Source organism: Mastigoproctus giganteus, chromosome 13 (assembly GCF_048544385.1).
Source record: "Mastigoproctus giganteus isolate SK-2022 chromosome 13, ASM4854438v1, whole genome shotgun sequence".
Classification (NCBI taxonomy): domain Eukaryota; kingdom Metazoa; phylum Arthropoda; class Arachnida; order Uropygi; family Thelyphonidae; genus Mastigoproctus; species Mastigoproctus giganteus.
Genome location: NC_143587.1, coordinates 68,950,478 through 68,975,554, shown reverse-complemented (window position 1 = coordinate 68,975,554; position 25,077 = coordinate 68,950,478). Strand labels below are relative to the sequence as shown.

At 37.9% G+C, this 25,077-nt stretch overlaps 1 protein-coding gene across 3 annotated transcripts in view; it reads right to left on the bottom strand.

The window, feature by feature from the left end:
- The window catches only part of Sap30 (SIN3-associated polypeptide 30), a 110,251-nt gene that overhangs the window by 55,334 nt on the left and 29,840 nt on the right, over window positions 1–25,077 (bottom strand). For all 3 annotated transcript variants that reach the window (XM_090387053.1, XM_090387052.1, XM_090387054.1), the window contains exon 2: window positions 18,250–18,372. The gene's annotated coding sequence lies outside the window, so the exon portion shown is untranslated. The remainder of the gene's footprint in view (window positions 1–18,249; window positions 18,373–25,077) is intronic.

Genomic DNA, 25,077 nt, shown 5'->3' with positions numbered 1-25,077 from the left:
ACCCCTTTATCCATAGCAGTAATTTGCCTCCAATGTCCTCCTTCCGTAAAGGCGACTACGATGGACTGAGACAGTATTTAAATTCTATACAGTGGGACCAACTGATGATGTTACCAACAGCAAATTCAAAATGGGAAGCATTCAAAGAACTTATCTTGGAAGCTACTAGGCTTTACATACCAACTAAGAAATATTGTTCAAGGTTTAGGCCAAAATGGATGTCAGATGAACTAATGAGGCATATGGCAGAGAAGAAAAATGCATGGGATACTTACAAATTAACACATGACACAGAAGCCTATGATAGATACAAGTTGATATGCAACCAAGTTACAAAGGAGGTTAGGTAGGCGAAGGCAGATTACGAGAAATCCTTGGCAAGGGATGCAAAGAAAAACAGCAAAGAGTTCTTTACTTATGTAAACTCTAGAAGGAGAGGGATGAATCAGATTGGTCCTCTTGATATTGATGGGTCAAGTGTTGATGATCCTGCTCAGGTAGCTAACAAACTAAATGAATATTTTGCATCGACATGCAAAAACAAGATGCATGGTATTTCAGAGACTGCTGGGAGCCATTGTGGTACAAGTAAACACATGGGTTGTGTTAGGGTAGCTAAGAATAGAAACAGGTGCAGGTATACTTGCGTGTACACCAATGCTAGGAGTTTAGTAAATAAATTTGATGAATTTGAGGTATTGCTCAAAACATCGAAGGCAGATATTGTTGTGATATCAGAGACGTGGTGTCACACAGATATAAGGGATGCGGAACTGCAATTTGGGGAGTACAACGTCTACAGAAAGGATAGACAGGATAGGAAGGGGGGAGGTGTTATGCTATTAGTTAAGAAACACATAAAAACCAAGGAAGTGAAGCCAGTCGACATCGCTGGACAGTGATGTAGAAAATGTGATCACTGCCACCTAGTGGTTCATTAAAAAGAATCCCCATGGGTTTCCTAGGCATAATCCCAAACCTTGCCAATGACATCAAGGCAGAGAAACGACAAATTGCCACACGACTACATAAGATAGGGCAAACTGAATGGGAGCACGAGACCAAAGGTGTTAGTACCAAAAAGTAGTTTCCACAGGTGGCTATGGTTAGCCCAAAACCACCTAAGTGGTATGCTCCAGGACTTTATACCATATTTCTATTGACAGGCCATGGAACCTTTAAAGCTAAATTGCACTCTTTGGGATTGGCCAATGACCCCCACTGTACCTGTGGCGAAAGTGAGGATTGGGCACATGTTCTATATGACTGTGTAATCTATGAAATCAACGTAGACAGTTAATCCCAGAAATTGGACCCCTTCCTAGGGGCCAAGAACACCAATTCATCATGGAGGAGGTCTTTTACAAGGCCTTCACCAAGTATGCTCAAACCATTTTTGAAATCTGCCGAACCTTGCAGGGACAGGCTCTTCAACCAGTCCCTGTAGCAAATCAATAGACCAAATATATAACCAGCACATTACCCTCCCCATGCCCAGTGAATGACAAAATCTTTACATGACTGAACATACCTGAATTGACTCAGAAATTACAGGGACTTTACCAGAGTTGACGCCCTGCCCCTGGGGACCACAGAGGCAGGAAAGAAACCAAATGTGACTGATGGGAATAAAGGCAGGCTGGTATACTGCCCTCATCATAGCATACTACCAACCAAAACAGACTTGAGTTCCCAAACATGACAACACTCACGGAAAGGACTTTAAAGAGACTGGTATAGACATGCAGCCAGGGTTACTTGTCAGCTGGAAAAAACTAGTAAGCTGCAGGTTTCTGAAGTACGCTAGTATGAATGAGGATTGAATGAATGAGAATTGGAGTGAATGTAAAGGGGAGAGTATGAAAGGAAATGCTAGGAACAGTAAGTGAATGATAATTTATGCCTCTGGGTGTGTGAGAGATGAGTGTGAGTGCTGAAAGAGTAAATGTGGAAACTGAGTAAAATTAGCAAATGACTGTGGAGTCTGAGTGAAATGGGCTATGTGAATGTACGGGTGTAAAAGTGTGTGCCTGAATGAGTGAATGAAGGTCGAAAGCAGAATGTAAAAGTATGACAGGAAGTTTGTTTAAAAAAGGAAGGAAAAAAAAAAAAAAAAAAGAAAAGAAAAAAGGAAAAAACTTAGCATTAGTATAATTGTTATGTGTGTGTGTGTGTGTGTTCTTTTTTTCTTTTTTTTTATTATTATCACGTAAATAAACACACTCATTTAAATTGTGTGAGCTTTCTTTAAATTGTTGCTTTGTCTTTAAAGCAATGGTTGAACAAGCATTAAATTATTTTAAAAGCAATAATTGGACAAGCGAGATTGACAGCTTGGTGTCAGTTTTGCTTGTTTAATAAGTCACACCTCCCTGGTGTGAATGAGAATGATAGATGAAAGAAAAAAAAGGAAAAAAAAAAACTATAAAATGCAAAGGAAAAAAAAAAAAACTATAAAATGTAAAAGAAGAAGAAAGAAAAAAAGGAAAAAAAAAACTATAAAATGCAAAGTAAAAAAAAAAACTATAAAATGTAAAAGAAGAAGAAACAAAAAAAAAAGCCTATAAAATGTAAAAAAAGTAAAAAAAATTTTTTTTTGTGTGAGCGAATAATATAAATTGCATGTTCTGTTCCAGCCTCTTCACCAGATGGATGGTGACCATGGGAACCTTATGCACCACAAGGTTATCCATGCTGTTGGCTGTTCCTAGCCAGCATGCTGTCCCACGTAGGATACAACCACCAGCACAGCTCAGCTGCCGCCATTATGCATTCCTAGCCACGCTCCCTTGCATGGTCCTTTGCCTCCACTCCCCGGGCGGGAGGGGGAGGTTACCTCTGGTCTCCTGCCCCTCTTCCGCTCTGGTGGGGCAGGCCTGCTCCACTGATTTGGGGGTCATCTTCTCTATGGACCCCATATCTCTGTCTTTCCCCCCAGCCTTCAGTCTCCCCTCCACCTCTAACTTACAACTACTAGCGTTCGAATCATTGTTAAATTGCTTGAGCTCTATACACAAAAACTTAATGACATCAAATCACATAACTAGTACTCCTTTTGGCTGACCCCTATCTATAGTGTTTTTTTTTTTTTTATTTATTTTATTTTTTATTATTATTATTTTTTTTTTTAAGGTCTTAGCCACTGAAATCTCAGGAAATTAGGTGGCAGGACCTGCCAGAGTAAATAACTATAATACTCGTGTATCTGGTCTGCCTCCACGGGGCGGAGTGTGGGCAACGTTGGGTCCCATTAGGGGCCCAGCGGCCAAATGATCAGAGGAACAACGGTACATGACACTACACATATACAAGATCCATACACTTTTAAACCTCTGCCATTGACAGTGTTCTGTTTCACACCTACAATGTATACTATGCGGAAATGGGGGGGAACCCCTGGTGCTGTTTGACACTAAACACACTCTACACTCTACTGGCCACTTCCCTCAAAATTAGTTGGCACATGCCATCAATTCCAGGAGCATTACTTGCTTTATGCTCAAAAGTTTTTCTAATAGTCATTATAATTTTGAAATCACTAATTTCATATGGCTCAGGAAAGCAACAGGATCTGGAAATGTTGAGCAGATGGGCTGAGAGGTGGCAAATGAAGTTTAACATTGACAAATGTAAAGTACTACACATGGCAAACAGCAACCCCAGAGCAACGTATCAACTCTGTGGTACTACACTGACAGTGGTAGAGAATGAAAGGGACTTGGGGGTGGTTGTGCAAAGGGGTGAAGTGGAAGTGGGTTTTTTTTTTTTTTTTTTGGCTGATGCTGCATAAGCTTGCTTTCTTGCATCAAATGCCTCTACTAATGCTAATTTGATTGGATATTATGATGCAGTCACAAAAGAACTGGATGCAGGGAATAGCTTTGATATTATATACTTGGATCTTAGAAAGGCTTTTGATACTGTTGCACATGGAAGACTGCTACACAAATTGGAGCAGTGTGACATTGGAGGCAAATTGCTGCTATGGATAAAGGGGTGGTTGAGGGGGAGAAGACAGAGTGGTAATCAATGGACACTGCTCATCGTGGACTAATGTTATCAGTGGAGTCCCTCAGGGCTCAGTGTTGGGTCCATTATTGTTTTCTGTATTTATAAATGATACTGATGATGGTATATCAAGCTTAATGTCCAAGTTTGCAGACGATACAAAGGTTGGCAGGGTTGTCAAGGACACTACTGACACTATGCTGCTGCAACAGGATCTGGAAAGGTTGAGCAGATGGGCTGAGAGGTGGCAAATGAAGCTTAACATTGACAAATGTAAAGTACTACACATGGGAAACAGCAACCCCAGAGCAACGTATCAACTCTGTGGTACTACACTGACAGTGGTAGAGAATGAAAGGGACTTGGGGGTGGTTGTGCAGGCAGATATGAAGTTCTCTGAGCAGTGCAGACGGGCTGCAAGAGTAGCTCATGGAGTATTGTCAATGATATACAGGAATTTTTCCAGCAGGGATAAGGAGGTGATTATTCCCTTGTATAAGGCAATGGTCAGGCCACACCTAGAGTACTGTATACAGGTCTGGAGGCCTCATTTCAAGAAGGATGTAGAGCTGCTGGAACGAGTACAGAGAAGGGCAACAAGATTAGTGAATGGAACAAAGGGGTGCTCTTACGAAGAAAGGCTTAAGTTTTGCAAATTACAGTGTCTGGAGACTAGGCACCAGCGAGGTGATCTGATAGAGGTGTACAAAGCCTTGAATGGTTTAAGCATGCTCAATGCTGATGGGATTCTTCCTCTAGCTCAGAATAATCATCTGAGAGGGCATAAATTCAAATTGAGGAAAGACAGATGTAGGATAGACGTGCGGAAATTTGCCTTTAGCCAGCGGGTGGTTGGTTGGTGGAACAGACTTCCATCCCTTGTAGTGGAGGTCGATAGCCTAAATAAGTTTAAGGCTCAGCTGGACAGGTATTTTGAACAAACAGAGGGGTGAAGTGGAAGTGGGTTTTTTTTTTTTTTTTTTGGCTGATGCTGCATAAGCTTGCTTTCTTGCATCAAATGCCTCTACTAATGCTAATGCTAATTTCTCCTCCACTTTGCTCTCAGTTATTACAAAATCACTTGGCTCCCTGTTAGCATTTGATAAACTTCTGACACTCCCCTCATTGAATGACTCCTCATGTGTGAATGTAGATGCAAATACTAATTCAGTTTATCAGCTACCTGAGCATGATCATCAATAGTCAACTCATCTATATTAAGTGGACCAATCTGTTCATACCTTTCCTACTAGTTTATATCAGTAAAGAACTCTTTGCTAAAGATTTCTTGTAATCTGCCTTCGCCTGCCTAACCTCCTTTGTGACTTGATTACAGACTAGTTTATACCTGCCATAGGCTTCTGTTTCACCCGATACTTTATATGCATCCCATACATTCTTCTTCTCTGCCACAAGCCTCATTAATTCATCTGACATCCATTTAGGCCTAACTCTTGAACAGTATTTCTTAGTTGGAATGAAAAGGCTAGTAGACTCCAAAATTAAGTCCGTGAAGGCTTCCCATTTCGTTTAGAATTCAACGTTGGTAGCATCATCAGTTGATCCAACTGTACAGAATTTAAAACTGTCTGGGACCACCTGCAGTCACCTTTACGAAAGCAAAAGCCCTTCCCTTTAGCCTTGATGGTAGTCACATCTTTAAGAGATTCCCACATCAGTAAATTGTGCTCAGTCCCCCAGTGGTTTCTTTATCTGCAAATTCTTAATGCATGAATAATTACTGCTGATAATCAGATCAAGAGTATTACTCCCTCTGGTTGCCTCTCGAACATGTTGCTGTAGAAAACAGTCAGGCAATAAATTCACAAAAGTTTTGCTAGAGTGAGAGTGACCAACACACAAGTTCCAGTCAATATCTGGAAAGTTAAAATCCCCCATTATAAGACATTCTGATTTACTGGCCCACTATTTCTCTGCACAACTGCTCATTATACTCATCAGATTCATTAGGCCTATAACACATACCTACTCTCATTTTTCCTTTGTGAGTGCTTATTTCACACCAAACACTCAACACTGCATTGTCCACCAACATCAATTGGATGCACTTAAATTTTGTGAGTTTCTTAACTAACAGCATAACTCCTCCTCCCTTCCTGTACCCATTGTACTCCCCAGTTCTGTACTGCTTATATCTGTGTGACACCACGTCTCTGATATCTCAACAATATGTTACCCATTTCCCTGACAGTAGTCTCCTACCAGTGTTGATCAAGTGATATATATTGGCTTATGTTACTCATCTTTGGTCAAATTCGATAGAAAACTATAGTGAAACCCAAGCAGTTGCTCTCAAAAATATCTAACATTTTAGTGTTTGCCATAAAGATTTTCTGAACAAGTTCCCATCTTATGGACTACTGAGTTTTTTGCAGTTGGGTCTAGTTTCCCCTCTGGCTGTTCACTGCAGGTGATGGTAGACTTCTAACTGCTCCACTAATGCTGATGTCCGAAATTTCGATTCTTTCTCAAACTCTTGTGTATTAACAAGTGGATCTTCTTCCACTGATATGATCTCCCTATCCATAGTTCTGCTGATGATAGCACACCACATTCCACCTTCCAGTTTGAGAAACCTTGCTCTACACAAACAGCTTCAACTTATCAAATATCCACCAAAAATGCTTTAAATGCAAATTTCCAGGTAATTCTCCAGTGGGGCAATGAAAACTTATTTAATTTTTATCCTTCTAAAACTTGGTCCTGTCTATTTCCTGGAAAAATTAGTCCACTGCTCCTGTGCTCAGATTTCCAGGCAAGATCACATATTTCTATCACAATTTACCCTGACTTCACAGAATAAGCACATCACAAATACTGCTTTCCCTGATTCCAAAAAAAATGGGTTTTCTGTTTCACTCTTGGTATTTTCTTCTAAAAACTATTAATTCTGTATGAATCACAAATCCATTCTACCTTGGAATATTATTCCTGGATCTGGGGAGGTGCCTCTAAACATCTTTCAAGCTCTGACTATTCAAGAGAGGGCAGTCAGGTTAATTAATGACCCATCTCTTACAACATCTCTTCACTCTGTCTAGTAGGCCTTCAGTTTCTGCTACATGCTTTTCTATATATATACTTTCATCTACCACTCTCTTCAAAACAAACCCAAACACATTCCTTGATCAATTCAGCATCAGTTCACTGTCCAACTAAAAACTCATTGAACTAACCTTCCCTCTTGCTCAATCATCCCTTCTATTTTTGTTCTCTGAAATAACCTCTCCCCACATGTATTTACAGAATACAGCCACTCCCTGACTTACATAAGGTTTGTGTTCTGCAGAACTCTACATAAGTTGAATTCTAGGTAAGTTGGAATTTCCCTAAATGCTTATGCAGCACTTACAACTATGCATGCTGAATTTGATTGAAGAAAAAAAGAAATGTTCAATGAATATGTAAATAGAATTATTTATTCAATTTTTTTTATCTCATGCACAGGAAAAGTTACAAAAGTGTATAAAATAATAAAAATTTCAAAATTATAAAATTACAAAAAGAGAGAGAGGAGACAGGCATAACGTCAAGTTTTACCTTTAGAGAATCATTGTCAGAATTAAACTCTCCAGCTGATAAGCACGCTGCTGCAGAAGTTGAGGGCTGTGGAAATTTAGAAGGGGTTTTTTCCAACACATCACAAAATTTCTCTGCAGCTGCAGAATCTGCACTGGCAACTTCACCGCATATTAAACCACCCGCTGCTTGCCACAAACTTGGCTTGGGGTTTGCCGTACTTATCCTTAATATTTTCATAAATACTTCTTGCTTTTGCTTGAATGGCCATTGGACTCAGGGGCACTTGCTTCTGAATCTGATTTTCCATCCATATAATTAATAGCTTTTCCATCTTCAATACAGCACCTGAATGCTGTTTTGTGATCACTGTTGATCTTAAATGCGTTGATCTTTTAATTATACGTGCCCTGTCCCTTAAAATAGTATTTACTGTTGAAGCAGCGAGACCTAATTCCGTGCAATAGATGACAAACTTTGTCCTGCTTCATACTTCTTAATCATCTTCATTTCGTTTCCTAGCACTGCCAGCACTTGCACTTTCTGTTGATCCCTTTCCCTTCACCATTATAATAAGTAAATAGAAATGAAGAGAAGATTCTGAATATTTGTTTTTTATATGATTGAAGATTTCAGTGAAGTGGAACTCATTTCACCATAATACTGTAACATATAAACCCACAGAATTCTAGTTATCGGTATTATCACAAATGCAATAGAGTTTACAACCCGTTTATAATAGAATGCACTAACAGAAAAGCCCAATAAACTGGAAAGTGCAAATTGTTTTTATTGTTTTATGGTAGTAACCTCGAGAAATGTTTTAGAAAAATATCACAAAGGCGTTCAAAATTGATTCTTATAACGGAACACATGATAAGGATGAAAGTGTAGTGTAATTTCCATTATAAAAATGACCTTTTAGAAAGAAAAATAGCTTAGTTATATAGTAGAAATTTCAACTTATGAGGTCCTGGAATGAATTACCAAAAAAAAAAAAAAAAAAAAAAAAACAATGTGTTACTGGGTTCACATTACGTTATTTTCACGATATATCCATTTATTCCTACGGAATGCAAAATATGTTTCCACGAGTTTTTTAAGTTTGCACCTGCAAAGTTTGCCGGCAAAAACTTGCATTAAGTCAAATTTCCATAAGTCAAGTATTACTTAAGCCAAGGAGTGCCTGTATTACATTTATGGAAATTCAAGTATAATGTCAACAATTAATATCTTCTGTCTTCTCAATTTTCACCCTAATACTTTTGTTTCTATATTTTTAATAAAAAAAACTTCACAACAGGAATCAATGGGTGTATGTTCCCACTGCAAAGCAACACAGCTTTCAAACTTTTACTTAAATTGCCTATGCAAAAAAGCCACGCTTCTGAATTGAGTAATACCAATTTATTCATATAAAGACCATTAAAATCAGAACAACAACACAAGTATTCTGCAAGAGTGTAAAAACAAACATAAGTGATATGTCTTTTCTATGTGCGGAAGTCTTACAGCTGGTATACAAGGGATTCCACTCTTTTGAACGAGATGTCAGGGGCACAGCACTGGATTTGATTAGACTGAAGTCCATCTAATGGAGAATGATGGAGAAAGCAAATGAATATAAAACACCATTATGCCTGGCATTTGTGGATTATGAAAAGGCATTTGACTCCATACAGCATAAGGCAATGTTTCGGGCACTGGAAAGACAAGGCATAGATAATCCCATATATTATGATTTTGAAGAAAATATATGAGTGCGCTACCTCCTTTATTAGACTAGACAAAGACAGTAGCAAATTTAAAATCGAGAAAGGAGTTCGACAAGGAGACACAATATCTCCGAAGCTGTTTACTGCTGCCCTTGAGGAAGCTTTCAGAAGATTACACTGGTCGCAGAAAGGAGTCAATGTGAACGGAGAATACCTAAACCATTTACGATTTGCAGATGACATTGTGGTCATAAGCCACGATCCCAAAGAATTAGAGGAAAATCTTAATCAGTTATGCACAGTTAGTAAGGATTTTGGACTAAAGATGAATATGGCTAAAACAAAAGTAATGATGAACAAATATGCCACGGAAAGGGAAATAATGATTGAAGGAGCAGTAACTGAAAAGGTGGAGTCATATACTTATCTGGGACAAGTTATTAGCTGTAATAATGATAAATGGCTGGAAGTCAAGAGAAAAATAAATTTTGGATGGATAGCATTCAGGAAATATAGTCACATACTGAAGAGCAATATCCCAGTTTGTCTGAAATGTAAAATAATGAATCAATGTATACTCCCCACCATGACTTATGGAAGTGAAACTTGGGCACTCACCAAAAGAATGTAAGAGAAGCTGAGAACTACACAGCGAAGAATGGAACGAATTATATTGGGTTTGATTTGGTAGTTGTTGGCGCATCGGCTTCTGTGGCCATATTGCACCTCCCAAGGTTTTTGCAGTACTTTGATCCAAGCCCGAGGCGGGAATCGAACCCGCGACCTTTGGGTTACCGGGCAGGTACTTTACCCACTCGGCTAGCCCGGTCGGCCTTATATTGGGAATCAGACTGTTAGATAAGAAGAGAAACACATGGATTAGGCAGCAAACTCAAGTAAAGGACATTCTTATCAAAACTAAAGAACTAAAATGGTCTTGGGCAGGACACATAGCTCGAAGACATGACAGATGGACTAAGAAAATAACAGAATGGTACCCAAGAGGAGCTAGAAGAAAACCTGGAAGACAAAGGCGGAGATGGATAGATAAAATTCATGAGTTTTTGGGTAGTAAATGGATGGCTAGTGCTCAAAACAGAAGGAAGTGGAAAGTTGCTGGAGAGGCCTTCATCCTGCAGTGGATTGAAAATGGCTGATGATGATGAAGTCCATCACTACATCATCCAATTCTTGCAGATTACAGGAAATGTGGTGCTTTACTTGAACAGGCTTCTCAGGTGTAATCCAGTTATCAAAGGCAAAGATAACCTGGCTGATTTCAATCCTTCTAAAATTCAGTCTTGTCTTATATGTCGCTCCTATGTTTATCTTTGATGACACTCAAATTTCTAAATAAGATCACTTATCTTTATTAGGGGCTACCCTGACTTTTAATCTCTCTTCACACAAACACATCAAAAATACTGCTTCGTCTGCATAAAAAAAAAACAAAAAAAAACTGGGTTTTCTCTTTCACTCAAATGTTACTTTTCTTCCAAACAGCTGTTCACTCTGTACAAATTGAAAATCCACCCTACTACAGAATATTTTACCCACATTTGGGGCAGGAAATGCCCCCAAAACCTCTCTCGGGCTTCTAGATTCCATTCGAAAGAGGGGAGTTAGGTTAGCTAATTACCCATCTCTAACAAAGTCTCTCCACTCTGTCTCACAGATGTTATTTCTGCTGCATTCCTTTTCTACAGATACTTCCATGGGCACTTCTGAATTGGCTTTATAATTCCCTCTCTCTCTCTCTCTCTCTCTCTCTCTCTCTCTCTCTCTCCCCCCAACCAGTCCAAACACATGCCACAACTAGTCAAAATCCTTTAATTGTCCAACTTCAAATTCACAGAACCAACTTTTCTGCTTCTTCATTTATTCCACATCCATTTTCTGAAACAACCTCCCTTGATACGTATTCCCTGAAAATTACAATCTACAGCAGGGGTCGGCAACCTTCTTTGAGTAAAGAGCCATTTTTGATCTAATTAAAAAAAATCCAAAGAGTCACACCTCAGCTCAACCTGGGAGGAGGGAGGGGCAGTTTTTTAATAACAAAGAACACGGCATGCAGAAATTGCATCTAATATGATACTCGCAAGTGAGATATGGATAAGAAATGGAATAGAGCAGGAAGGTGTTTTATTAAAAAATATATATTTTTGAAATATTATATTGAAAAAACGTAACAAACATCCAATTAGGTACGAATTAATGTGACTTTTGCTGCTGAACTTCTTAAGCGAGTATGCCATAATTTTCATCTTTAAACATGCTGAGAGACTCGCATTGTTCAGATGGTTTCTTGATTGATTTATTTTTAATATAGTTCATGTTCAAAAATATTTGCTTGCAGAAATACGTTGAATCAAAAACTCAGAAGTCCAAACGCAAATACGTGTCCAGTAAGCTACTCCACGCATCAAACACAATTTGGTCTTGCTTTTTCAACTCTTCTATTGCCATCCATTTGTGTAGAATTGTAAGGGCAGCCTTTTTCTCTCCAAATCCTCAGTTTCAGTTTTAAGGTCTTGCACTCCACATGTCCTTGATTTTTAAATCTTCTAACTCAATTTCAAATTGTGCTTCATCAATTTTAGGGAATAGAGAAAAAAAATTTAACTGAGAAGTACTCACTTCAAGAGGTGTGATTAAAAATTATAATGTCTAAAATCCTCAGAACAATGGCTAAATTCGGTATACATTTTGACAATCGTTTGTTGAAAATATGGCAAATTAAAAGGATTGAAATTATTTTTAGTACCTCCTTGATATTTTTTCTAAAATTGGAAAATGTAATAATTTGCCACTTCCTATGTCTCCTTCGAAAACACATAATTTGTGTTCAAACGAAAGCACTTCTTCCAAAAGTATAACTGATGTGTTACCTTTTCCTTGTAATTTCTTATTTAACACATTTAAATGTGAAGTCACATCTGTCATAAAATAGAATTTTTGTAACCAATCAGTGCCCTCTGGCTCTATGTTCTGCATTCATATCCTTCTGTCTTAAAAATAATTTCACTTCATCAAGACAAGCAGCAAATCACATCAACAATGCACCTCTAGAAAGCCATCTAATGCTGTTATGCATAAGAAGGTCAGTATACTGACAAGAGTTCATCAAGAAGTTCACGGAATTGTCGATGATATAGTGCTCGTGCCATTATTTTATTGACTATCTTTATGACCAAATCCATCACTGCTGTTATCTCTTTTGGAAACATTTGCAAGCAAAGTGCCTTTTGATGAATTATACAGTGAAAGGAAAACACATCATGCGAAATATTTTTTCTAAATAAATTAATGAAACCATTGTTCTCACCTCTCAATGCCTGGGGCTCCATCGGTCACAATACAAATTATTTTGTTCATATTAATTCCCTTATTTTTGAAGCATTCAGTAATTAAATTTCTATATCCTCTCCACGCATTTGTCCTGTAAGTGGCAGTAAATCAAGCAATTCTTCTTGGGTCCAGTGTTCTCCCCAGGACCTATCGAATGGGTACACCACCCAGTGAATTTAACTGACCAGCCAGCTTAAATTTAAGTGATTCTCACAGTACGGTACTGCTCACTGATTTCGATCAATATTAATTTGAACATACTATGCAATCGAGATCAATGTGACAGGAGCATGTAACGTTAAATTATGCAATTAATTTTTGCTGTGGATCATCAATTAAGTCATATTTATAAATAACAGAAAACTTTATAAGTTCTGTTCCTTACAGTTTTTCAGATATTGGCATTTCTTTAATTTTCGTAATTATTTCTGTTTAGTTTTGAAAATTGTGAAAAGATTTTCGGACATTTTAATAAAACATTCTTTTATGTATTCGCTGTATGTATGTATGTAAACAGTTTCCCCCATGTTACAATTTCACGTGCAACTACAAAACTAGCAGCATTTGTATTGCTTGATGGTTTAATCCACTTTGACAATGAATTCTTTGATAATGACATTTTCTGTTGCAACTCATTTACAGCCTTTTTTCTTGGCTCACTGGCTGGATATGTTTTGACGAATATAACATATTTAGTCAAAAATATCTTTCTATGTTTGTAGTTTTTTTGTTTGGAAGTTTTTGACTACATATTAAACACAACAGAAGTCCTGTAGAATTTGCCACAAATGCATACGACTCAGTCCATTCCTTCTTAAATTCCCAGTTTTCTTGCCCAATCTTTCTCTTTTGAGTTGACATTTTAAAATTATAGCAATTTTAATGCCGTTTTATTTCATTTGTTTAATAATACCACGTCACGGATTTAAAGTCAAGTGATTTACATTAAGAATTCACGTACCTATTGCAAAAACTACGTACACACGGATATTATTTTGTTCCTGTTTTAATTATTTTATATTCGCCACCGCCGCAACAATTAATCTTCGACACCTTGCAGTAAGCATGCTCTGCTTGCAATGTGCAGCCAAACTGCACTGAAACTAATATTATATACACGTTGCCACCCATTCCTGCTGCACTTGTACATGTGGGCTAAAAGTTAGAGCCGCAGGTTGCTGGCCCCTGATCTACAGAAATTCAAGTCTAATGTCAACAAGTATCTTCTTTTATCTTCTCAACCTTCATCCTTTGCATGGCACTAAGTACTATAGGTTGCTATATTTCATAGAAGCACATATTTAATAGAAGCAAGCTATGTAATAGCACTTATTACTACTAAAAAATTGAAACCACATCCAGGGAATAACTTGTCTAGAAAAAAAAAAAAAAAAATATTTCAAAATAACTATCTCACAGGAGTACAACTATGCATATAAATAAATTGGCTGGCTCTATTCAAGATAAGTTTAAAATAGATATTTATTTAAAGTATACCCAGTAAAATAAAATAAAATAAAATATTTCCAGAAGCTTTCGGAACTCGTGTCCCTTTCTCAACTGACAGAATTTTTAAATACATTACAAGCAAACTGTGGCACGTTACTCATTCGTCATTGTTGTAGCACGGACGTGTGCTGCCTTGCGCCAGTGATCATCCATCAATAAAACGGTTGTCTCCAGGATTGGATGTATACGCATGCCTTTCTGGCGATTTAATGCCTTAGGGTTGTTCATTATGTTTAGTGACTCTAGCCATAGGCGGTGGCGAAAGTGTCGCGCGTGGTCCACTATCTCAAAGTCGCGCTTGGGGTCAAGATCGTGGTTGGTAGCCCAAAAATGTTCTGCAAGCGCGGACTGGTCAGTTTCGGCAAGCCGGATTGCTCTGTCGTGTTCCGTGAGGCGATCCTGGAGACGTCTCGATGTCTCACCTACGTAGCAACTGTTACAGGCCCTACAGGTGATACGGTACACTACATTGCTGCGTAAGACAGGTGTGACAGGGGTCTTCACACTGGAGACAAGTGAACGTAGGTTCCTACCTGGTAATTGTACACATTTTATGTTGTAACTTCTCAGGATCTTCGAGATACGTCCTGACACTCCTGGATAGTACGGAATGTAGGCGGATGATATGCCGACTTGCTTCGGAGGTCTTGGGTTGGAAGTAAGCTCTTGTGCCTGTAACAAGCATCTGTTTAGTACATGGGATGGATAACCGCATCTGGTTAAGTCCGCCTTCACACGGGAGATCTCGTTACGTCTAATTGTGTCGGTGCTGGAATGGCTCCAGGCCCTGGAGAACAGGGTGCGGGCAGTGCTATTGAGATGGCTTGGAGCGTGGCCGGACCCGTAGTTGGTGAATTGACCGCACCACATGGGTTTGCGGTATACTGAGGTCTCTAGGTGTGGGCCTACGCGATGCACTAGCACGTCCAGAAACGGGAGCGAACCGTCCACCTCTGATTCTACGGTAAACTTGATGAAATTGGATAGAGAGTTGAGGTATTCTAGTAGTACCGTTACTGAAACGGTACTACTAGAATACCTCAACTCTCTATCCAATTTCATCAAGTTTACCGTAGAATCAGAGGTGGACGGTTCGCTCCCGTTTCTGGACGTGCTAGTGCATCGCGTAGGCCCACACCTAGAGACCTCAGTATACCGCAAACCCATGTGGTGCGGTCAATTCACCAACTACGGGTCCGGCCACGCTCCAAGCCATCTCAATAGCACTGCCCGCACCCTGTTCTCCAGGGCCTGGAGCCATTCCAGCACCGACACAATTAGACGTAACGAGATCTCCCGTGTGAAGGCGGACTTAACCAGATGCGGTTATCCATCCCATGTACTAAACAGATGCTTGTTACAGGCACAAGAGCTTACTTCCAACCCAAGACCTCCGAAGCAAGTCGGCATATCATCCGCCTACATTCCGTACTATCCAGGAGTGTCAGGACGTATCTCGAAGATCCTGAGAAGTTACAACATAAAATGTGTACAATTACCAGGTAGGAACCTACGTTCACTTGTCTCCAGTGTGAAGACCCCTGTCACACCTGTCTTACGCAGCAATGTAGTGTACCGTATCACCTGTAGGGCCTGTAACAGTTGCTACGTAGGTGAGACATCGAGACGTCTCCAGGATCGCCTCACGGAACACGACAGAGCAATCCGGCTTGCCGAAACTGACCAGTCCGCGCTTGCAGAACATTTTTGGGCTACCAACCACGATCTTGACCCCAAGCGCGACTTTGAGATAGTGGACCACGCGCGACACTTTCGCCACCGCCTATGGCTAGAGTCACTAAACATAATGAACAACCCTAAGGCATTAAATCGCCAGAAAGGCATGCGTATACATCCAATCCTGGAGACAACCGTTTTATTGATGGATGATCACTGGCGCAAGGCAGCACACGTCCGTGCTACAACAATGACGAATGAGTAACGTGCCACAGTTTGCTTGTAATGTATTTAAAAATTCTGTCAGTTGAGAAAGGGACACGAGTTCCGAAAGCTTCTGGAAATATTTTATTTTATTTTATTTTACTGGGTATACTTTAAATAAATATCTGTTAAACTATGGACCCCAGTACTCCAGGCCCATTTGTCACTAAGTTTAAAATGTCGGCTCCCAAATTCAAGTTTTATTCCTTGACAATTGATGGAAGTACAGATACTACTGATGCAGCTCATGTTGTTTTTATATCAATGATAGGAAAATGAAAGAGGTTACAATGATTTAAAAATGTATGCATTTGGTCTCAGCAACGAAGGGTTGGTCTTAATAAGGTCATAGTAGAGATGTCACTGATATCCATGAGTTGATCTCAATTGCTAATGTCATTTCATGCCAAAGAATTGCCAAAAGAGTTGAATACACTATTTATTAGAAAAGAATAGCGAAAGCTTAAAAAGCGGTACTCACCTTGAAATTAATCTGCGATGGTTTACTTAGGTAGCGTGGTTAACGTTTAAGTTGAATTGTTAAATTGAAAAATTAAAAGGGAGGGAAGTAGGTAAAAGTTGACTGAGTTAAATAGGCGCAAGGAAATAGAAGTGTACACATCCAATCCTTGGTTGTCATTGAAATAAAAGAAAAGAAAAGAATAGTTAAAAACTGTAAGTGAATCCGGTGAAGCCAATAGTCTTTATGAGGACTTTCGTTAGTTAAAGAACGTCTTCAGTTGGCAATGTGTGGGGAGAGAACGCGCATGGTATTTTAAGAATAAAAAATTATACTCTTTAAGAATAAAATACATGGTATTTTATTCTTAAAATACCATGCGCGTTCTCTCCCCACACATTGCCAACTGAAGACGTTCTTTAACTAACGAAAGTCCTTGTAAAGACTATTGGCTTCACCGGATTCACTTACAGTTTTTAACTATTCTTTTCTTTTCTTTCGATGACAACCAAGGATTGGATGTGTACACTTCTATTTCCTTGCGCCTATTTAACTCAGTCAACTTTTACCTACTTCCCTCCCTTTTAATTTTTCAATTTAACAATTCAACTTAAACATTAACCACGCTACCTAAGTAAACCATCACAGATTAATTTCAAGGTGAGTACCGCTTTTTAAGCTTTTGCTATTCTTTTCTAGTCTATTAACACGGTACTTGAAGATTTCTAAAAATTTCGTATATACACTATTTATTTAAAATTCAGGACACGTATATTTTAAGACTTAATAGTCTGCCATCAGATGATGGGCCATCTCTACCAGGCAAGCTCACTCATGAAAACCTGTGAATGAAGTATAGAGTGTAAGTGTGCAGCCAAGCAGAGTGTGGAAGAAAACCTCTAATTAAGCATAAAACAAATATTATATATAATAAAAACAAGGTGAACCCATTATCTGCTACTTTTAACTCCTAATATTGAGCTATGATTGACCTACAGAACAAAGTAGTGAAGCTGAATTTTTAAGAACAGGATGAAGAAATGAATACAATATCTCGTCACACAACCTTATTTTTACAAGTCAACCTATAGAAATTTATAAGGTCATCATGTACGAATATTTATCAATGATTTTTTTTTCCTCATTGGTACACTAAACATACTGAAGACATAAATTAGCAAATAAGCAAACAAATCACAATAACAATAAATGTGATAAATTTCAAATAACAAAACGTACATCTTAAATAATACCCACTTCTTTATATGTCCCACCGTGAGTAGCTTATAAATGCAGCTGCATACAGAAGTTTCTCGCTGATTCCAGCCCCACTTTTTTTTTTTTTTTATGAAAACCCCAAACATGAAAGGTATCAAAACCTATAGTACTTAGTACCGTGCATGGGTTGAAGGAGAAGTATGGGGGGGGGGGGGATGCCGGAAACTTTGCCCTAGAGACTAAACATGGGTTTCACCACTTCAAGCCTCCAATAAGCAAAGTGGTGGTATTTCACCGGTTAACTTAACTACAATATCCCTTGCTAACTGTGGGGGGGGGCACTAAGGATTGAAGAAAGACCACAAATGACAAAACTCTGAATAGCAAATACTTAAAGTAATTTCAAAGGAAGGGGGGCATAATTTCCAGCAAGTTGGAAAATATAGAAGTGTATTTTTAACAAAAGAAAATAGGTTACACATAAAAATGCTGTAGTATTTAACTTACCAGTATTCCAAAGAAGCCATCGTATCTGCTTATACGTGTAGCTTTATTCAGGGTTACTCTAGGGTTTGTAGAGCTGACAACAAAATTACTCTGCAAGGCAGGTACAAACTATGCAATGCCAGTCTGTTTTATAAAAGTAAATAAAAAATAAAAATAACAGAACATTCAATATCAATAACAGAAACAAGAATATTAAATGCAACTACAAACTTAAAAATTTTATTTTAAAAACAAAATAAAATGCATTCCTTTCACAGTGTATAGAGAAATATTTTTAATCAGAAACAAGAAGTTAAAAGTCAAATTATAACAAAACAAAAATGCAAAAAGACTATCTGGTATGTTCTATGTGCAAGTCAAAAAAAATTTAAAACTAAGAAAAAATAAAAAACTTAAAACTAAGACTTTTTATTAGAGGTGTGGGGCTTAGTACCCCATGCTTCTAACAAAAATACATAATGTGATACATTACTTGCAACCACCTAGAGCTGGCCATGACTTTAATACAAGAAACAGCAGCAGAACAAACATCACATGCCCTAATGTTAAACACAGGCTTTTTGAAATAATGAATGGTTGATTCATTAAGACAATATTTAATGATGTCCTCTTATAATTCCACAACTTTATATCTCTTAGTTTTTGACATAATCAATGTTTCAGTATAAAAATTTAAATCACAGAAAGATAAGGTTTACCAAAGCCAAATGAAAGTCCTTTTTGAATTATCAAGCAAGGTATGTTTTACAAGCAGGATCAGCTTGATGATGGTGTAAACTGCAATGATTAGGGTGCATTTTTAGTACTGTATACAGGTCTAAAAATCTCATTTTAGGAAGTCTGTAGATCTATTGGAACAAATGCAGAGAAGAGCAACAAGTCAGGAGTACTCAAGTCTTTCTGTAAGAGTACCATGAAAGACTTGGGTTCTGTAAATTGCAGCATCTAGAAACTAGACATCTGTGAGGGGAACTGAAAGTTTAAGGCTTTAAATGGATTGAATAAACTGAATACTAATAACATTATTAATCTTTCTTAGCACAAGACAAACAAAGTGACAAATTTAAAATGGAAAAGGATGATTGCCAAATGTATTTCCAAAAATTTGCTTTCTGCCAGAGATAACCGATTTTCAGAACAAACTCTCATCTGAGGTTGGGAACATAGGTAGTTTTAATAGAAGGGATGGGCAAATAAAATGGGTAGCAGTATTTTTTTTGGCTGATGCTGTATAAGCTTACCTTGCATGATTTTGCCACTTCAAATTAGAGACTTCATTTGGGAGAGCAAATGCTCTCACCAAAATAGGTCATAAGCTTGTATTTTTAAATCTTGACAATATTTATTATTAAAAATCTGAGCCATAAGAAGACTGCAGAGACACTTTGCCCTAAGTCATAAAAATTTAAATCAGCTCCAGCTATGAGCATTTTTTAATTTTTTTTAAACAGTATCAGAAAACACAAAAGTATCAGAACCTAGGGTACTTACAATTGCATATGGGCTTAAGGTTGAGAAAACAGGAGGCAACACTTGAAGTTACACTTAAACTTCTGCAAATGGTAATTTTTGGGAAATATACGTAATGTTGAAGGGATAATGAGGAAAAGTTAGTTCTCGTGTGGAGTTGGACAGTGAATGGATGTTGACTAGCTGGGGGTACATATGTTTGGAATGGTTTAGAAGAGAGTCATCAAATGGTGATAATTCAGAAGAACAGGGCCCGTGAAAATAACTAGAAAACAAGCATCCAGCAGAAATTAGTTGTCTGCATGACAGTGTGGCAAGAGTTTAAGAGACAGGCCATTAATTTACCTGACTGTTCTCTTTTGAAGAGTCCAGGAGATTGAGAGTAGTTTTGGGGATACCACCTCAGCTGCAAGAACAAACAGTATTCCATAGTAAGCTAGATTTAAGATTTGTTCAGTCAAAAGCTGTTTAGAAGAAAATTAATTCCAATAGAGAGGAGGGAAAAAAATCCAGTTTTTTGATGCAATGTACTTATCCAGAGAAAGAGAGATTTGACAGATATCATGATAAATCCCAATAAAGATATGTAATCTTGTTAAGAAGTCTGAGTGCTACCTAAGGTGAGAGTGGCAGTCTTTTTTTCAAGAAATAACGACCGAGTTGTAAAGGGACTGGAAGTTAATGTTTTATTCACACCTTAAATTATCTGAAGATTGGTATTTAAAGAATTGGTAAGAAATTTTGAGAAGTTGAAGCTATTTGTGCAAGGTAAGGTTTCTCAAACCTGAATTTGAAATGTAGTGAGCTATCAATGACAAAACTATGGAGGAATTTGTAAAAGAAAGGTCACCAACCCTTTCAGGAACAGGGCCAAATTAACCATTATGCAAAATACACAAATGTAGGGGGTCCAGATCAGAAAGGGGGCCTATGCTTGACCGACTCATGGCCCAAAGTTAGCATTAATCATGCGCAATAGGTTCAGTCACACCAGGCCTCATGCGATCAAATTTATCCTTGTCATGTGGCAAAAATAAGAGTTTTCACCAAGTTACATACAAAAAAAAGTTGCTTAATTACAATTATACAAGGGCTGTTCAATAAAGAACAATCAAATTTTTTTTCTCACAACATACCATTATTGATCATCCATATTTGATGATCCTTTTTCAAAGTAGTTACTCAAACATTTCTGCAATTATTCAAAAACATGGTGGAAGCTATTTTTTGACATGTGTTTGAGAATCGTATCCAATGTCTTTATGACTTCTGGAAACATTTTCCTCACAGCTCCTTTCTCAACTTGGAAATAATAAAATAAAAACTGCAGGGTGCAAGGTAGGGCAGATGAGGAACACATCTGACATTAATGCTGAACAAGTTTTTTTTCATACTGCCAGTGACATTAATACTCAAATGGCAGTATGAAAAATGCGAGGTCTCACACTGTCGTGACACAGTATCCAACCACCTAAAAGCAGTTGTGATCATTTGTAATTAATGTGATACCATAAAGCGTGAAGTATAGTTTTATGGTAAGGCCCTGCGGCACGTGTATGACATGGCTCAATGTGCTGGTAACCCGTTCCTTGAATGTAAAAAAAAGAGATAACCATAACCTTTCCTGTAGAAGCCACAACTTTTGCTTTTTTTGGGGGGGGGGGGTAGCAATGATGTAGACATCCAAACAGAGCTTTGTTGCTCACTCTCTGGGTCAAAATGATAAAGCCATGTCTCATCCGCAGTTATCACCATCTTCAGTAACCACCCGTTGCAGCTCCTAATAAACATCTACACGAAGTAATGCAGGTTTGTAACCTAGCATGCACAAACACGTCATAAGCAAATAGTCATGGAGAATATCTTGCATGCTTCTTACTGATATTCTCAACATGACTGCCAGTTGCCTTCTGTTGTACGACAATCTTCTCTCATGATTACAGAAGCAGTGTTTATGGTTTCTGTGGTAATAGCTTGGTGCTCCAACACTGCTGATTTTTGTGATTGAATCACATCCATCTTTAAACATTTTAACCACCTGTGAGCTATGCTATAAGGAAGTGTAGATTCACCATAAGCCTCTTAACATTTCATACACTTCAGCTGATGTTTTCTTAAGAAAGAAACAAAATTTGAAAGCATCATACTGTTCCTTGAAGGTCACATCCATTGTTATGTAGGCAAAACTGAACAGGCATAAACTTGACTGTACACCAAGGTCACACAGTGTGCATAAGTCAGCTGAGCAGCTGCTATATGATGCAGCTTGGTTCTGCATCTCAGCTAGAAATAGCAAGCAGCATAGTTGTTCATAAAAAATTATGATCATTCTTTATTGAACAGCCCTCATATTTTATTAAAGTACAGACTTTTTTTTTTTTTCCTGTCTCAAATACAAATGGATGAAAGCTGTATTGATACAACAGTAAGCCAGCTTATGCTTCACATAAGATTCACTGGGATCAGAAACTTTTCATCACAAATTAGCAACAACTTTAAAAAATCCATCACTGGTAATAAAACTACTAATTAGCAAACAGCATTGCTGTTTGCCAATTAGCAGTTTGCTCTTCAGAAAAACTTCTTGTCATAAATTTATCACAACTGCCCAAAATAGAGTTCTGATTGCAAAACAACTGTATTACACCTGACTGTTTACTGATTTCACTCTGGTTGAAGCATGCTAAGTAATTTTATGACCCTGAAGTAAAATCATAGTAGTTCCATAAAACAACCGATTTTTTTTTTCTTTCTTTCTTTCTTTTCCCCATTATATGATGCAATGAGAGAGTTGAAAGAACTGAATTTTAAGTGTGGAGGAAAAATAAAATAAGAGAAACAGGAAACAGAAAAAAAGAAGGCTGCTGTCTGCCTCGAGTTTTCAGCAGTTCATACAATTTTGGTTTAAAATAAATAAATGCACAAGGCATAATACTTTATGCCTTGTGCATTTATTTATTTTAACCAAACTCTTAAAGTATTATGCCTTGTGCATTTATTTATTTTAAATATTGACATCTACACCTCTTGGCATCTCTCATATTGTGTGATTAACTTCACAACTGGGTCGTCATGTCTGCATTACCAGGGTACCTGCCCACCCACTGATGATCGGCCAATAGCCGTGAAACAGTGCTGTCTGGGTGTTGGTACTCAACTGAGAATAAGTAACAATAGTCTTCTCTATTAGTGAAGAGTTACTGATTCGAAGTAGTGCAATATCATGGCAACTCGTCGTGAAGGCAGAGCACAATATGAGAAACAGCAAATGATGCCTACAACAACTACTTTGTAGTTTATTAAGAGTTATCTATGGTGTATCTAAACACCGATATTATATACAATTTTGGATAACAGACGTAGATTGAACTCATTGGGAAGATAACATATAAATGAAGGCAGAACATAAAATTTTTCAATTGATTTATAATTTTTTTTTATTAATTTAATTTCTATAACAAAGTTTGTATTTGTTGCATAAATTACAATAATATTTGCATTGTTTCTATAAACCTCCCAAGTTTTGAACAGCTGATTTTAATAACCCTTCATAAGTTGGGGGACTTGCATACACAGTATTATATTTCCACTACGAAATAGTTTTGCTTAATGGATTTTCACACTTTAGTACAATTTCAAAAGAACCAAAATTAAAAAATCAACATGGTTGCTATTTTCAAGATGTACAGCTGTCAAATTTATTGCATGGGAGGTCCCTCAAATGTACTGTGTTAAAAATGCATTTATTTTTAACCGTATTGGTACATTCTTAGAGAGCACAAGGGCCTCATACTTTCACTGCGCTGTATCTGTCATACAATATTTACTTCACCGGAGAAGGCAGAATTACTTTCGTTTTTCGCATGGGAGCAGAGCCGCACCCACGAAATTCCAAAACCACCGTCCGAGTGTATTGTTCACAAAAACAGAAAAGTCGCAGCGCTAGTCATAAAAACAGGGGAGTTAGATTTTCGGAGAACACTACTAGTATTGTGTTTGATTCAGGCATCAGCAGAGTGTTTATTATTTCATAGTTTCTTGTGTCGGAGTAGACGATTTTATGTCCGTTTTGGCCTTTGGGCGAGCCTCATACAAACATGTAATTCTTTCAACGACTTTCATAAATCGGATTTTCGGTTGAGTCTGAACACTGTAAAGCTACAGTTCCCCAGATGTTTTTCCGCTTGACGAAACTAACTAGAGGGGAAATAGGGGGAGGCAGTTCGGTTAGCAGCTAGGGTGTGGTAAGGGAGAGAGGTAGTTGGAGCTGAGCCTTGGAGAGTGTCGTGGGTCGGTGAATGAGCTGTGACTTGTAAGGGATTGGTTTGGTTTTTTGGTTTTTTTAGGAGCATTAGCAACTAAGGCCATATTGCTCCAGGATATGCGGTGGTCATTCCCTAACCTTTCCGCATCCTCCGTATTTGGTGGTGACGGGCTCGAACCCCGGTCTAATCAAGAAGCGTATGCTACGCACTGCTGCTCCTTCCCACCTGGCTACGGAGGCGCCTTGTGACTTGTAAGGGAGTTAGCGGAATTTTGAGTTAGGATTTTGTTAAGATAGAGAGCCGTCGCAATGATAATCTTTTTTAGAATGTGAAGAAAATATTCTTAAGAAGGGGAAACGAAAAGTCGGAAGAAGAAGAAGGCTAAAAACTCGTTAATGAGACATAGGAAGGAATCGAGATGAACTACTGTCCTGTAACTACAGTTCCTGAGACGTTGCTGAATTATTCGGGTAAGTTAACCCTCGTTATTTAATTATAAACGGAACTTAATTGCGCTAAGTCGAACATACTTCCATCCCCCCCTTTTATATATTTTTTATGTGCTTAAAGACATCGATCCTCACGCACACTCATACTTTGATGAGAGTTTTGTTATTTTACTTAGCATTTCATATTTAATAGATACTGTAACTTGTACATGAATACCGGACGTTATTTAATTAGAATTAATTATAATTAAATATTAAAACTGAATAATCCTAATTAACATTAAAACTGAATATTATAATTAAATATTATAACTGAATATTATAATTAAATATTAAGACTGAATATTAATCATGGCCTACAATCTTACATGTTCCACCAATGTGGTGTAATATTCGTCAGCTACGCGATGTATGAACGCTCTTTGGCTGTCGATTGTTCATGAAGAACATAACAATTTGCAAACCCATACCATTATTAATTAATCCGTTGGTTACCTAAATATGTAAAGGTATAAAAGCTCAAGGCTATTTTACTAAAGCCTTATACACTGTTTTGTCTAACTGTATTTTGTAACAATTTAGTATGTTTAATAAACCATGTTTTGTTTGCTAATTTTTGCCTATTGATTACTCTCTGATGACAC